Consider the following 14,535-nt stretch of genomic DNA (forward strand, 5'->3'; position numbering starts at 1 on the left):
GCCTAGCCCGTACCCTAAGACTGTGTCCCCTGGTTCTGGACTTCCCCAACATCGGGAACAATCTACCCACATCCAACCTGTCCCGTCCCGTCAGAATCTTGTATGTTTCTATGAGATCCCCTCTCATTCTTCTAAACTTCAGTGAATACAGGCCCAGTCGATCCAGTCTCTCCTCACATGTCAGTCTTGCCATCCCGGGAATTAGTCTGATGAACCTTCAATAGCAAGAACATCCTTCCTCAGATTAGGAGACCAAAACTGAGCACAATATACCAGGTGAGGCCTCAGAACTGCAGTAAGACCTCCCTGCTCCTATACTCAAATTCCCTAGCTATGAAGGCCAAAATACCATTTACCTTCTTTACCACCTGTTGTACCTGTATGCCAACTTTCAATGGCTGATGAACCATGATACCCAGGTCTCGTGCACCTCCCCTTTTCCTAATCTGCCACCATTCAGATAATATTCTGTCTTCGTGTTTTTGTCCCCAAAGTGGATAACCTCACATTTATCCACATTATACTGCATCTGCCATGCACTTGCCCACTCACCTAACCTGTCTCAGTCACCCTGCAGTCTCTTAACATCCCCCTCACAGCTCACACCGCCACCCAGTTTAGTGTCATCTGCAAACTTTGAGATATTACACTCAATTCCTTCATCCAAATCATTGATGTATATTGTAAAGAGCTGGGGTTCCAGCACTGAGCCCTGCGGCACTCCACTAGTCACTGCCTGCCATTCTGAAAAGGACCCATTTATCCCGACTCTCTGCTTCCTGTCTGCCAACCAGTTCTCTATCCACATCAGTACATTATCCCCAATATCATGTGCTTTGATTTTGCACACCAATCTCTTGTGTGGAACCTTGTCAAAAGCCTTTTGAAAGTCCAAATACACCACATCCACTGGTCCTCCCTTGTCCACTCTACTAGTTACATCCTCAAAAAATTGCAGAAGATTTGTCAAGCATGATTTCCTCTTCATAAATCCATGTTGACTTGGACCGATCCTGTCACTGCTTTCCAAATGCGCTGCTATTTCATCCTTAATAATTGATTCCAACATTTTCCCCACCACTGATGTCAGGCTAACCGGTTTATAATTACACGCTTTCTCTCTTCCTTCCTTTTTAAAAAGTGGTGTTACATTAGCTACCCTCCAGTCCATAAGAACTGATCCCGAGTTGATAGACTGTTGGAAAATGATCACCAATGCATTCACTATTTCTAGGGCCACTTCCTTAAATATTCTGGGATACAGACTATCAGGCCCTAGGGATTTATCGGCCTTCAATCCCATCACTTTCCCGAACACAATTTCCCACCTAATAAGGATATCCTTCAGTTCCTCCTTCTCACTAGACCCTCGGTCCCCTAGTACTTCCAGAAGGTTATTTGTGTCTTCCTTCGTGAAGACAGAACCAAAGTATTTGTTCAATTGGTCTGCCATTTCTTTGTTCCCCATTATAAATTCACCTGAATCCGACTGCAAGGGACCTACGTTTGTCTTCACTAATCTTTTTCTCTTCACATATCTATAGAAGTTTTTGCAGTCAGTTTTTATGTTCCCGGTAAGCTTCTTCTCGTACTCTATTTTCCCCCTCTTAATTAAACCCTTTGTCCTCCTCTGCTGAATTCTAAATTTCTCCCAGTCCTCAGGTTTGCTGCTTTTTCTGGCCAATTTATATGCCTCTTCCTTGGATTTAACACTAACTATCCTTAATTTCCCTTGTTAGCCATGGTTGAGCCACCTTCCCCGTTTTATTTTTACTCCAGGCAGGGATGTACAATTGCTGAAATTCATCCATGTGATCTTTAAATATTTGCCATTGCCTATCCACCATCAACCCTTTAAGTATCATTTGCCAGTCTATTCTAGCCAATTCACGCCTCATAACGTCGAAGTTACCTTTCCTTAAGTTCAGGACCCTAGTTTCTGAATTAACTGTATCACTTTCCATCCCAATAAAGAATTCTACCATGTTATGGTCACTCTTCCCCAAGGGGCCTCGCACAACAAGATTGCTAATTAGTCCTTTCTCATTACACATCACCCAGTCTAGGATGGCCAGCTCTCTAGTTGGTTCCTCGACATATTGGTCTAGAAAACCATCCCTAATACACTCCAGGAAATCCTCCTCCACCGCATTGCTACCAGTTTGGTTAGCCCAATCAATATGTAGGTTAAAGTCACCCATGATAACTGCTGTACCTTTATTGCACACATTCCTAATTTCTTGTTTGATGCTGTCCCCAACCTTACTACTACTGTTTGGTGGTCTGTACACAACTCCCACTGCCCATTACTTCACCATATTTTCAGGCAAATGTACACCCTCTCCTCACAGATCTAACAGATGGTGACGTGTAATTGTACAGAACATCCACACTCTGCACTTAGACCTGTCTCCTTGAGAACAATCAACAAGTAACTTAAATAAAAGGTAACATTCTTCTCAATCAACAAATTTCTGATCAATCTTTTGTTATGTATTATTACAAGTGAAACGACGACATAGATTTATGTGCAAGATATTTACAAAAGTCACTATTTTTGGTATTTTGTGATATTAATCTTTGCTCTTCATCAGTTGTTTTGTATTTTTCATTCACATTATAACAGTGCCAATGGGGCAGCATCCACATCTGATTCAACCATTTGAGTATTGGAGAAAATGGAAGTTGAGAGGCAGGTCTCTCTTGTAAGATACCTGATCTTATGTAGATATAAACGTAGGATTGGAATTTTTTAAATCAACAACAACATCATCATCATCATAGGCAGTCCCTCGGAATTGAGGAAGACTGGCTTCCACTCTAAAAATGAGTCCTTAGGTGGCTGAACAGTCCAATACGAGAACCACAGTCCCTGTCACAGGTGGGACTGATAGTCATTGAGGGTAAGGGTGGGTGGGACAGGTTTGCCGCACGCTCTTTCCGCTGCCTGCGCTTGATTTTTGCATGCTCTCGGCGATGAGACTCGAGGTGCTCAGCGCCCTCCCGGATGCACTTCCTCCACTTAGGGTGGTCTTTGGCCAGAGACTGCCAGGTGTCAATGGGGATGTTCCACTTTATCAGGGAGACTTTGAGTGTGTCCTTATAAAGTTTTCTCTGCCCACCTTTGGCTCATTTGCCGTGAAGGAGTTCCGAGTAGAGCGCTTGCTTTGGGACTCTCGTGTCAGGCATGCGGACAATGTGGCCTGCCCAGCGGAGATGATCGAGTGTGGTCAGTGCTTCAATGCTGGGTATGTTGGCGTTACAAGGAAACGTTGGCCTCATTAATACATGTTGTCAGACCCTTAACAGTGCTTCAGTGCTGGGGATGTTGGCCTAGTCGAGGACGTTAATGTTGCATTTATATAGCACCTTTAACATAATAAAATGCCCCAAGGCACTTCACATGTGGATTCTCAAACAAAATGTGACACCGAGCCACATGAAGCGATATTAGGGCAGATGACCAAAAGCTTTTTCAAAGAGATAGGTTTTAAGGAGTATCTTAAAAGAGGAAAGAGAGACGGAGAGGTTTAGTGAGAGCGTTCCAGCGCTTAGGGCATTGGCAGCTGAAGGCACGGCCGCGAATGGTGGAGCAATTAAAATCGGGGATCGCGGGAGTGGCGGGGAGCGATCGGGAATCCCGGGGTGGTCTGTCAGGGATTGGCGGGGAGGGGGAGGTGGAGAAAGGATCGTGGCTGGCCACCGGAGGATCGTGTCCGGCCTCCTCATCATCGTTGGCGGGGTTGGAGGAGGCGATCGGAGGCTTCATGGTGTGGTCTCCGATCACAGGGGGTGGGTATGGGAGGGAACCTGGTCGAGGAGGCAGGTATAAAGCCACTTACCTCCTGGAAGCTGTAGTCCTTGCCTCAGCATAATTGCTGGAGAGGCATGAGTTCGGGGCCAGGGGCCCAGGGGCAGCACGGCCCAGCCCACACTGCGATATGTGTGCGCACTAGGTCCGTGCAGCAGAGCTGGTCTCCAGTCGTCCTGGTTAACCCTTGCCACTGGACCAAGACCTAGCTCTGTCAAGCCCGTGTGGTGGCTGGTGTGCAACGGTCACCCCACGTTAAAAAAATCCACGCACAGGCATCTTCCACCCTTCAGGATGTAGTTCGGGATCCGGAATATTAGGTCCTTCATTGAACCACCTGTGAACTCATCCCTTTTGTGGCGTGGAAGCAAGTCAACCTCGCTTCAAGGGACTGCCTATGATTAACTGTTGGGTTTAAAGAATTGTGTGAAACCCGTACCCAGGCAGTTAAATTCAAAATGGAGGGAATATAGAGGCTTCCAGCCTCATTACAATTAAATGACGCCATCGCCCCCTGGCAGCGGGTTGGTTACCCGCCTCCGGCAAAACAGGAAGTGTGGGCGTTGGAGGCAGGATCCGGTTGGGAATCCCATTTTTAACAATTTAACTGACCCCCATGTTCCAAACCCACCCGCTTTTTAGGGGAAAATTTCCGCCTCTCTGCGTGTGTATGGACTTGGTCGAACACAATAAACAGATTTATTGTTGCAAACGATCTTTGGTGTCGGATTCGAACTGTTATCTGCACATCATCCCAAATATGGGCTGAGTGTGCAGTTCATGCAGTGACAGTGGGACCACTTTGAATGCACGGTGCACAATGAGAGAAGAGGGCTGACCTCTCAACCTTCGTTTACCAAGTTTGCCTCAAGACTGCAGAAAAAATATAAAGGTAAATGGCTGCATGGGACTGGGGGTGGCGGGGGATGGGGGGGCGGTAATTCTTACAGCCTTTAAAAAAGCTCAAATTACTATTTCAATATTTGTCAACCTTGGCAAAGGCTGTATGGAGAAAAAGAAGAAGAAAGCCAAAAGCAAAGAAAGGCAAAGCCTATATGGAGGCAGTACACCGAGGGGGAGAAATTGAGTGTGTTTGCGCCACCGTTAGCGTCCCTGGGGGAGGCACTAATGGGATGGAAATGACTTTGCGACCGGGCGTGGCGCCATTAGCAACTCCCGCTAAATTCGGTGAGAGTATAGAGCTGGCTCCACAGCACTGTGCCCTGATCTCCTGTGCCTGGAGATGGTGACATCATCACCTGTCGCATCGCCCCATTAGCACCCTAAATTGGATTTGGCCCCCTGGAGCAGCGCCAGACGATAACAGCGACTGTTTCAGGGGACAGGTACCGGGCGGCCGGCTGCTACCGGGGCGAAAGTTAAAGGGGAGGTGGCCGGCTGCTTTAAAAAGAAAAAAAATCTGCCTTTTTCGTTGCCGCTCCCAATTTGTTGGCAGGGTCGGTGCCGCGACCACTCAGCCCAGCGCACTTCTTGAGTGATGGTCCAGGTAGGTGGCTTCTTCTTCTGCAGAGCATGCTGCTTGGGTCCTTCCCTTTAATTGAGGGACGAGCCCCATGTATGCGGCAGTGCTGCACGGCCCAGTGCGTAGCGCTGCTGAGGCACACGCCTCCTTACTGCCACAGGAAGGAAGTGGAGCGCTCCACTTCCTCGCGGGGCGCTAACCCAAATTTAGCGAGTGGGGCCGGACTTCCGCGTCTGGCCCAAAAGGTCAAGCCTCCCGGATGTTATTGCCCCCAAGCGGGGCGATACCCAATTTCTTGGCCCAAGTCTGTGGGGAAATGGCTGTGGGCAGCTGCACAACACCCAACATCTCTTTTGGTGGGTGGCCAAGTGAATGCACTGCTACATGGGGCTCAAAATTGGCCAGGAGTTGCTTTGTTTTTTTTGGAGCAACGTGATTTTTTTGGAGTATTTTAAAAATCCCCATTCTGCACATTCAATTTGTGCCAGTGTAAGTGAGTGAGTTACAATTTTTTTAGTTTAGTTTAGTTTTTCTCAAAAGGGGGCGTTACCAGCCACCTACACCAGTTTTGGCCATTTAGGCCACTTTGGCCAGCTAATAGTTACTCCAAACTAACTTAGGCCAGTGTATGTGGCCACTTCAGAAAACCCTTGGGGAGAGTTAAGAAATCAGCGCAGCTAGGGACATCGGAGGCCAGCAGAACTTAATGACTTGACTAAAGAATGTGAATAGGATCAAACAGCTCTACAGGACATCATATGACAAACTTCGCAAAGTTAATTTATTGTACAACAGAAGCATTCATGGAAGCTTAAACTACAAAACTAAAAGAAGTAAAAAATAGTTGAATTGAATAGCCCTAATCTCACAACTAATTTAAACAACTATTTGTTTGCAATGATTATACTGGGCCAAAATTGAGTCCATATTATCTAAATAAAGTCTTCAATAAATAAGATATTCTCTCAGTGTTCCTCCGTCACTTATGTTCTTCTGTCACAATGGCATCAGGTGAATAGGCTTGACAAATGGTCACCACTATTCACAAGAGACAAAACATATTTACATAATTCTTTCAAAATATCCAAAAGTCCAGGAAAATGACAAGCCATTAAGAAACTTCAAAAATAGCTACAGTGCATAAAATTTTAAACCTGAGGTCGATTGCACCGGGAGGCCACTCGGCCAGGGCTCGGGGCGGGCATCGGGTCCCATGCAGACAGCAGCTGCAGCACGCACACAGAGAGGCTGGGGGCGAGGAGCTATCGCACATGCATGGACACTCCACTGCGCATGTGCAGACGTCCCAGAACTGTTTTCAGTGCAGGACGCTGGCTCCGCCCCCGACTCGACTTGCTACGCTGCCCGAAGACCGAGGAGAGGCCGGACAGCGGTCACAGTGGGGAGCGATTTTTTTCGTCGCACTTATCAACGGAGAAAAGCGGCGCATCTCCGATAAGTGCGCCGAAAAAAGGCGTGGGCAAATTTGAGCTCATGAAGTGGGTGCAAGGATGGTTAGACGTGACATCTTGCCATGCAAGCAGAAAATTACTCTCAACATATTCAAATTCAAGAAGCACAGTGCCTAACTACAACTAATTTGGGGTGTCACCGTGTAGCTAATTTATCTTACAATGATTTGATGCATGAAATCTTTCTAAGTTTGTGTGAGGATTTGCATGGGTGAGTCCAACAGGAGGTGGGGGCCAGGTTCATACTGCCTACAGTACTGTCTGGACTTGGGACAGATAAAAGAGAAGATGGCATACTTTAAGGAACCAGGCAAGACTCACCCATGCAAATCCTCACACAAACTTAGAAAGATTTCATGCATCAAATCATTGTAAGATAAATTAGCTACACGGTGACACCCCAAATTAGTTGTAGTTAGGCACTGTGCTTGAATTTGAATATGTTGAGAGTAATTTTCTGCTTGCATGACAAGATGTCACGTAGTACAGGGGAAAAGATTCAAACTGGAGGAAGGCTCAGGAAACCCTTGTCTCGCCTGGAGGAGGCCACTCTCAACATCCTTGCACATAGTGACATCGTGACAGTAAGGGCCAGTAATCTCCTGTTGTTGTGTCTTGTCCCTCTTCGCACTCACTGCCTCACACACACACACACAACTAAACAAACATCACACATATAGGCAACCTCTATTTGAAGCTATCTCTTGTAACCAACATTAGAATATTTGTTCATTTTCTGCCTGGAAGAGCAGCCTGGCAGCACTGCTAGTGGCCCAAAACAAGATAGCAAATCACAGTGCTTTTAATCCCTCTCATTTATTGTCTGCAAGCATCGGCACAGCTATGCACATCCTGGAGGATGCAGTTACTAAGCTTGAGATGGTTGCACTGGGTGATTCATGGTGCATTGGGGAGTAGGAGTAAGCCATCGTGGTGGAGGAGTTGCAGGATTCTGAGCCTGGTAGCTCCATACATGTCATCAATAATGCTCTACATATTTCAAAAAGCTGCCAAACATGTAAAAGTGCATTGTTTATCATACTGCTAGCTACCTTCCTGATGGACTATATGAAGGAGCTGGTCTGTCAAACAAGGCAATAGTCAATTTTTTATGCATCCATTCACTGCTGCTTGTGAAATCAGATTATCTTGAGACTATGCCACCTAGTTCTAGATATCTCCAGCCAGGGGACACAGCCTCTCGACATTTACCCTGTCGAGTCCTCTAAGAATTTTATATGTTCTCGATGTTGGGGAAGTCCAGAACCAGGGGTCACAGTCTAAAGATAAGGGGTAAGCTATGAAGGACACAGATGCGGAGAAACTTTTCCACCCAGAGAATTGTGAACCTGTAGAATTTCCTGCCACAGAAAGTTGTTGAGGCCAGTTCGTTGGACATGTTCAAAAGGGAGTTAGATGTGGCCCTTATGGCTAAAGGGATCAAGGGATATGGAGAGAAAGCAGGAATGGGGTACTGAGGTTGCATGATCAGCCATAATCATATTGAACAGTGGTGCAGGCTCGAAGGGCTGAATAGAAACATAGAAACATAGAAAATAGGTGCAGGAGTAGGCCATTCGGCCCTTCGAGCCTGCGCTGCCATTCAATGAGTTCATGGCTGAACATGCAACCTCAGTACCCCATTCCTGCTTTCTCGCCATACCCCTTGATTCCCCCTAGTAGTAAGGACTATATCTAACTCCTTTTTGAATACATTCAATGAATTGGCCTCAACAACTTCTCATTCTTCTGAACTCCAGTGAATACAAGCCCAGTTGATCTAGTCTTTCTTGATATGTCAGTCCCGCCATCCCGGGAATCAGTCTGGTGAACCTTCGCTGCACTCCCTCAATAGTAAGAATGTCCTTCCTCAAGTTAGGAGACCAAAACTGTACACAATACTCCAGGTGTGGCCTCACCAAGGGCCTGTACAACTGTAGCAACACCTCCCTGCCCCTGTACTCAAATCTCCTCGCTATGAAGGCCAACATGCCATTTGCTTTCTTAACCGCCTACTGTACCTGCATGCCAACCTTCAATGACTGATGTACCATGACACCCAGGTCTCGTTGCACCTCCCCTTTTCCTAATATGTCACCATTCAGATAATAGTCTGTCTCTCTGTTTTTATCTCCAAAGTGGATAACCTCACATTTATCCACATTATACTTCATCTGCCATGCATTTGCCCACTCACCTAACCTATCCAAGCCACTCTGCAGCCTCATAGCATCCTCCTCGCAGCTCACACTGCCACCCAACTTAGTGTCATCTGCAAATTTGGAGATACTACATTTAATCCCCTCGTCCAAATCATTAATGTACAATGTAAACAGCTGGGGCCCCAGCACAGAACCTTGCGGTACCCCACTAGTCACTGCCTGCCATTCTGAAAAGTCCCCATTTACTCCTACTCTTTGCTTCCTGTCTGACAACCAGTTCTCAATCCATGTCAGCACACTACCCCCAATCCCATGTGCTTTAACTTTGCACATTAATCTCTTGTGTGGGACCTTGTCGAAAGCCTTCTGAAAGTCCAAATATACCACATCAACTGGTTCTCCCTTGTCCACTCCATTGGAAACATCCTCAAAAAATTCCAGAAGATTTGTCAAGCATGATTTTCCTTTCACAAATCCATGCTGACTTGGACCTATCCTTTCACCTCTTTCCAAATGCGCTGCTATGACATCCTTAATAATTGATTCCATCATTTTACCCACTACCGATGTCAGGCTGACCGGTCGATAATTCCCTGTTTTCTCTCTCCCTCCTTTTTTAAAAAGTGGGGTTACATTGGCTACCCTCCACTCCATAGGAACTGATCTAGAGTCTATGGAATGTTGGAAAATGACTGTCAATGCATCCGCTATTTCCAAAGCCACCTCCTTAAGTACTCTGGGATGCAGTCCATCAGGCCCTGGGGATTTATCGGCCCTCAATCCCATCAATTTCCCCAACACAATTTCCCGACGAATAAGGATTTCCCTCAGTTCCTCCTTCTTATTAGACCCTCTGACCCCTTTTATATCCGGAAGGTTGTTTGTGTCCTCCTTAGTGAATACCGAACCAAAGTACTTGTTCAATTGGTCTGCCATTTCTTTGTTCCCCGTTATGACTTCCCCTGATTCTGACTGCAGGGGACCTACGTTTGTCTTTACTAAGCTTTTTCTCTTTACATATCTATAGAAACTTTTGCAGTCCGTCTTAATGTTCCCTGCAAGCTTCCTCTCGTATTCTATTTTCCCTGCCCTGCACCTATTTTCTATGTTTCTATGTTGCAATTAGATCGTCTCTCATTCTTCTAAACTCCAGAGAATATCAGCCCATTCTACTCAATCTCTCCTCATTGCACAGCACTCTCACCCCAGGAACCTTTGTCACTTCCATTCTAAGGCAAGTATATCCTTTCTTAGGTAAGAAGCAAAGTACCTATTAAACTGCGTGGCTGTGTGGCCGCACGGTGGTCTGGAGGTCTCGTGTAGGCCACTTGCAGGCTTTACAATGGAAAAACCGAGCATATGCGGAAATTTGAATAGGCTGCACACCCTAAAAAAATCAGAGGAAACATTGGTAAGGCAGCCATAATTGTACATAGTACTCCAGGTATGGTCTTACCAAAGCCCTATATCATTGCAGCAAGACTTCCATATTCTTATACTCTAACCCCTTGCAGTAAAGGCTAACATACCATTTGCCTTCCTAATTGCTTGCTGTACCTGTATTTTAACCTTCTGTCATTCATGTACGAGGACACCCAACTCCCTCGGAATCCCAAGATTTACTAGTCTCTCACCTTTTAAAAAATACTCTGCTTTTCCATTCTTCCTACTAAAGTGGATAATTTCACACTTCCCCACATTATTGTCCATCTGCTACCTTCTTGTCCAATCACTTAACCGGTCTATATCCCTTTGCAGGCTCCTTCCCACCAAGCTTTGTACTGTCAGCAAAGTTGGATTTATTACAGTCGATCCCCTCATCCAAGTCACTGATTTAGATTATAAATATTTGAGGCCCAAGCACTGATCCTTGCGGTACCCCACTAGTTACACACTGCCAACCTGAAAATGACCCGTTTATTCCTACTCTCTGTTTTCTGTCTGTTAACCAATCCTGAATCTATGCTAATACACTATCCCCAATCCCATGAGCCCTAATTTTGTGTAACAGTCTCTTGTGTGGCACCTTATCGGATCCTTTCCATTCAGGTGAACAATAGCTGTCGCGCTATAAAACATGCGGAAATAAATAAGAAAGATATTGGTGAACCTCTCCAATCAGATTTCTGTCCCTGCCATGATACTGAAATGACCCAAACCAAAGTCACAAATTACATCCTCCATGACTGTTACCATGGTGCGCAATTCCTCCTTGTCCTCCTCAATCTCTCAGTAGCCTTTGGGGTGGTTGACCTCACTATCCCACTCCAATGCCTCTCCTCCATTGCCCAGATGAGTGGGACTGCCTTTACTTGTTTCCGACCTATCCAATTGTAGCCAAAGCAGTTCCAGCAATGGCTTCTCTTCCCACCCGCTTTTTTACCTCTGGAGTCCCTTAACGATTTAGCCTTGTCCCCCTCCTCTTCCTCATCTGCATGCTGCCCCTTAGCGACATCATCTGAAGACATGTGGCGAGGTTCCACATATACATTGATGGCACTCCGCTCTACCTCTCCACTGGCTCTCTCGTCCCCTCCATGCGCTCTGTATTGTCAGCCTGTCTGACATCCAGTCCTGATTGAGCTGCAATTTCCTCCAGTTAAACATTGTGAAGACCTGTTCCAGAAATTCCGTACTTACGCCTCAGATTCCATTTCCATCCAGGCCACTCACGTCTCAGTTTGAAGCTGACTATTCACAACCTTAGGGTCCTATTTGACTCTAGCTGAAAAGGCCAACCAGAATAGAGCCCCTCTTTCAATGAGGCTATATCTCAATTCTTTGTTATTTGGACAAGCTCATCCTGTCCATGAGACCAACCAAACTATTGACCAAACTTCCCTTCCTGGCCCCTATGTTATCTGATATTGTTAACCATTCTCTCTCCCTGGGTACTTTTCCACACAAATCTGTCGTCATCACCCGCCTCCTCAAAAAAACACTCCTTGATCCCTCTGCCCTTGCAAACTACTGCCCCATCTCCAACCTTGCTTTCCTCTCCAAAGGCCTTGAACATGCTGTCACTTCTCAAGTCCGTGCCCATCTTTCCCGCTATTCCACGTTTGAATCCCTCCAATCAGGTCTCCGGCCCTACCACAGTACTAAAATGGCCCTTATCAAAGTTACAAATGACATTCTACGTAACTGAGACTGTGGTAAACTGTCCCTCCTCATCCTTCTCGACCTGTCTGCAGCCTTTGACACGGTTGACCGCACCATCCTCCTCCAACGCCTCTCCTCCGTCATCCAGCTGGGTGGAACTACCCTTCCCTGGTTCCAGTCTTATCTGTCGAATCATAGCCAGAGAATCAACTTCAATGACTTCTCTTCCCACTCCCGCACCGTTACCTCTGGAGTTCCCCAAGGATCTATCATCGGCCCCCTTCTCTTTCCCATCTACATGCTGCCCCTCGTCACATCATCCGAAAACACATCAGGTTCCACATGTAGTGCCCCCTCTACTATCTCTGATTTCTCACACTGTTTGTATTGGATCAGCAGAAATTTCCTCCAACCATATATTGGGAAGACTGCCTTTGAGATTTTTACGCTCCTCCAATTTTGGCATCTTTAGCATCTCCGTTTGCACCACCATTGGCAGCAGTGCTTTCAGCTGCCTTGGTCCTAAGCTCCGAATTCCCGCCCTAAACATCTCCCCCTCTCTCCTTGGCTCTCCTCCTTTAAGATGCTGCTTAAAACCTAACTATTTGACCTAGTTTTTTGGTCATCTGTCCTGCTGTTGCCTTCTGCAGCTCAGTGTCAACTTTTTTACATTTAAAATGCTCTTCATAAGTGCCTTGGCATGTTTTGCTAACTTACAAACGCTATATTAATGCAAGATGTTGTTGTCCTGCTCTACCACACGATGTTCTGCTGAGCTGTGCCGCAAATTCTCTTCAAATCCTCTTATTTCACAAACAACAACAATTTAAATTCATGTAGCATCTTTAAAATAGGAAAATGTCTCAAGTTGCTTCACAAATGTGTAATCAGACAAAATGGATGGTCATCGTTGGGTGAGAACATTTACATATATCAATTCAACATGTACAAATCTAACTGCATAAAATTCATGGGATTTTCTGGATTCACAAACGACTATTTTTCAAGTTCATGCAATTCTAAACGCAGAAATGAAAAAACTCTGTAAATCACAATTTATGCCACACTGCCAAAATCTACGAGGAAAAAAAAATATCTTTGTGGCTCATGACAAGCTATGTGAACAATTGCTTTGGCTAACACAAGTACCACAGTTCCTGTTTGCATAAAGATCCGGTCAAAGACCATCCCAATCCGTGACGCACAATCGGAAGGCAAATAGTGGATTTAATGAGTCATTGACTGTTGGAACAGGATTTAGGAAATGGCATGTTATCACTTATTATTTGGCATAATGATAGATTAGGTCACATGTAGATCAGGTGAAAGATAACATTAGCTTATGTTGCAAATTAAATTGGAAGAGCTAGGCTTTGTGTTTAATGTAACCCTGGTTTCTAACATCACAACAGAGAATAGTTGTTCAAAAACAACTCCCTCAATGGCCTTTTGGGTAAAGGCACAACTCAGTGTACCGTAAAGCCAAACAGACCAGAAAATCCTAGTTGCAATTCCAATCTGAATTAGTTGGGCAATATAATTGGTTTCAGCGTTTCTGAGTTAGGGAAGCATATATTCCAACTGTTGACATTTTAAGATGACAGCCAATATTTCAACCCATGTATCAGTTTGTCAGCATTTTACACGAAAAAAATAATGTTTTTTAACTGGGATTGGGGGTTGTCAATCAGAAGACTTGGAGGCCAGGACTGGAGGGCATTAGAACCAATCAATCAAAAATATCTTTCTCCCATTGCTATTGCTCACAAACTTAAGGCCCAAAAGCGTTAAGATGAGTTGATGGTTTCTGAGGATCACTGCTATGTATACGTTTATTTAGTATTTGTCCCTGAAGATGTTATATTGAATAAATAAGCTGCTAAAATGAAGTTTTTAAAACCTGTTTATTTTACGAGAACAAAAATTTCTGAGACAAGTTTATTTACTTCAAAAATGCATACACATACATTTTTGACATGACAAAATCATTAGTATAAATGTATCAACTGATTCTCAATCTTACTCGCTGCCATGCTCCACCTCACACTCAAGCTCCCCGCTGGAGTGGAACTAAATTACAGAACCAGTGGGAACCTGTACCACCTTCGTTGTCTCCAGGCCAGATCCAAGACCGTCTCAACCTCTGTCGTCGAGCTACAATACGCGGACGACGCCTGCATCTGCGCACATACAGAGGCTGAACACCAAGTCATAGTCAACATATTCATTGAGGCGTACGAAAGCATGGGCCTTACACTAAACATCCATAAGATAAAGGTCCTCCACCAACCTGTCCCCGGCGCACAGCACTGCCCCCCAGTCATCAAGATCCACGGCGCGGCCCAGGACAACGTGGACCATTTCCCATACCTCGGGAGCCTCTTATCAGCAAGGGTAGACATTGACTGTTATGTATGAAGGAAGAGTCAGACTGAACACTGTGAGCTCAAAGTAAAAAACATAAGAACATAAGAATTAGGAACAGGAGTAGGCCATCTAGCCCCT

Source organism: Pristiophorus japonicus, chromosome 14, assembly GCF_044704955.1.
Source record: "Pristiophorus japonicus isolate sPriJap1 chromosome 14, sPriJap1.hap1, whole genome shotgun sequence".
NCBI classification, from domain to species: Eukaryota; Metazoa; Chordata; class Chondrichthyes; family Pristiophoridae; genus Pristiophorus; species Pristiophorus japonicus.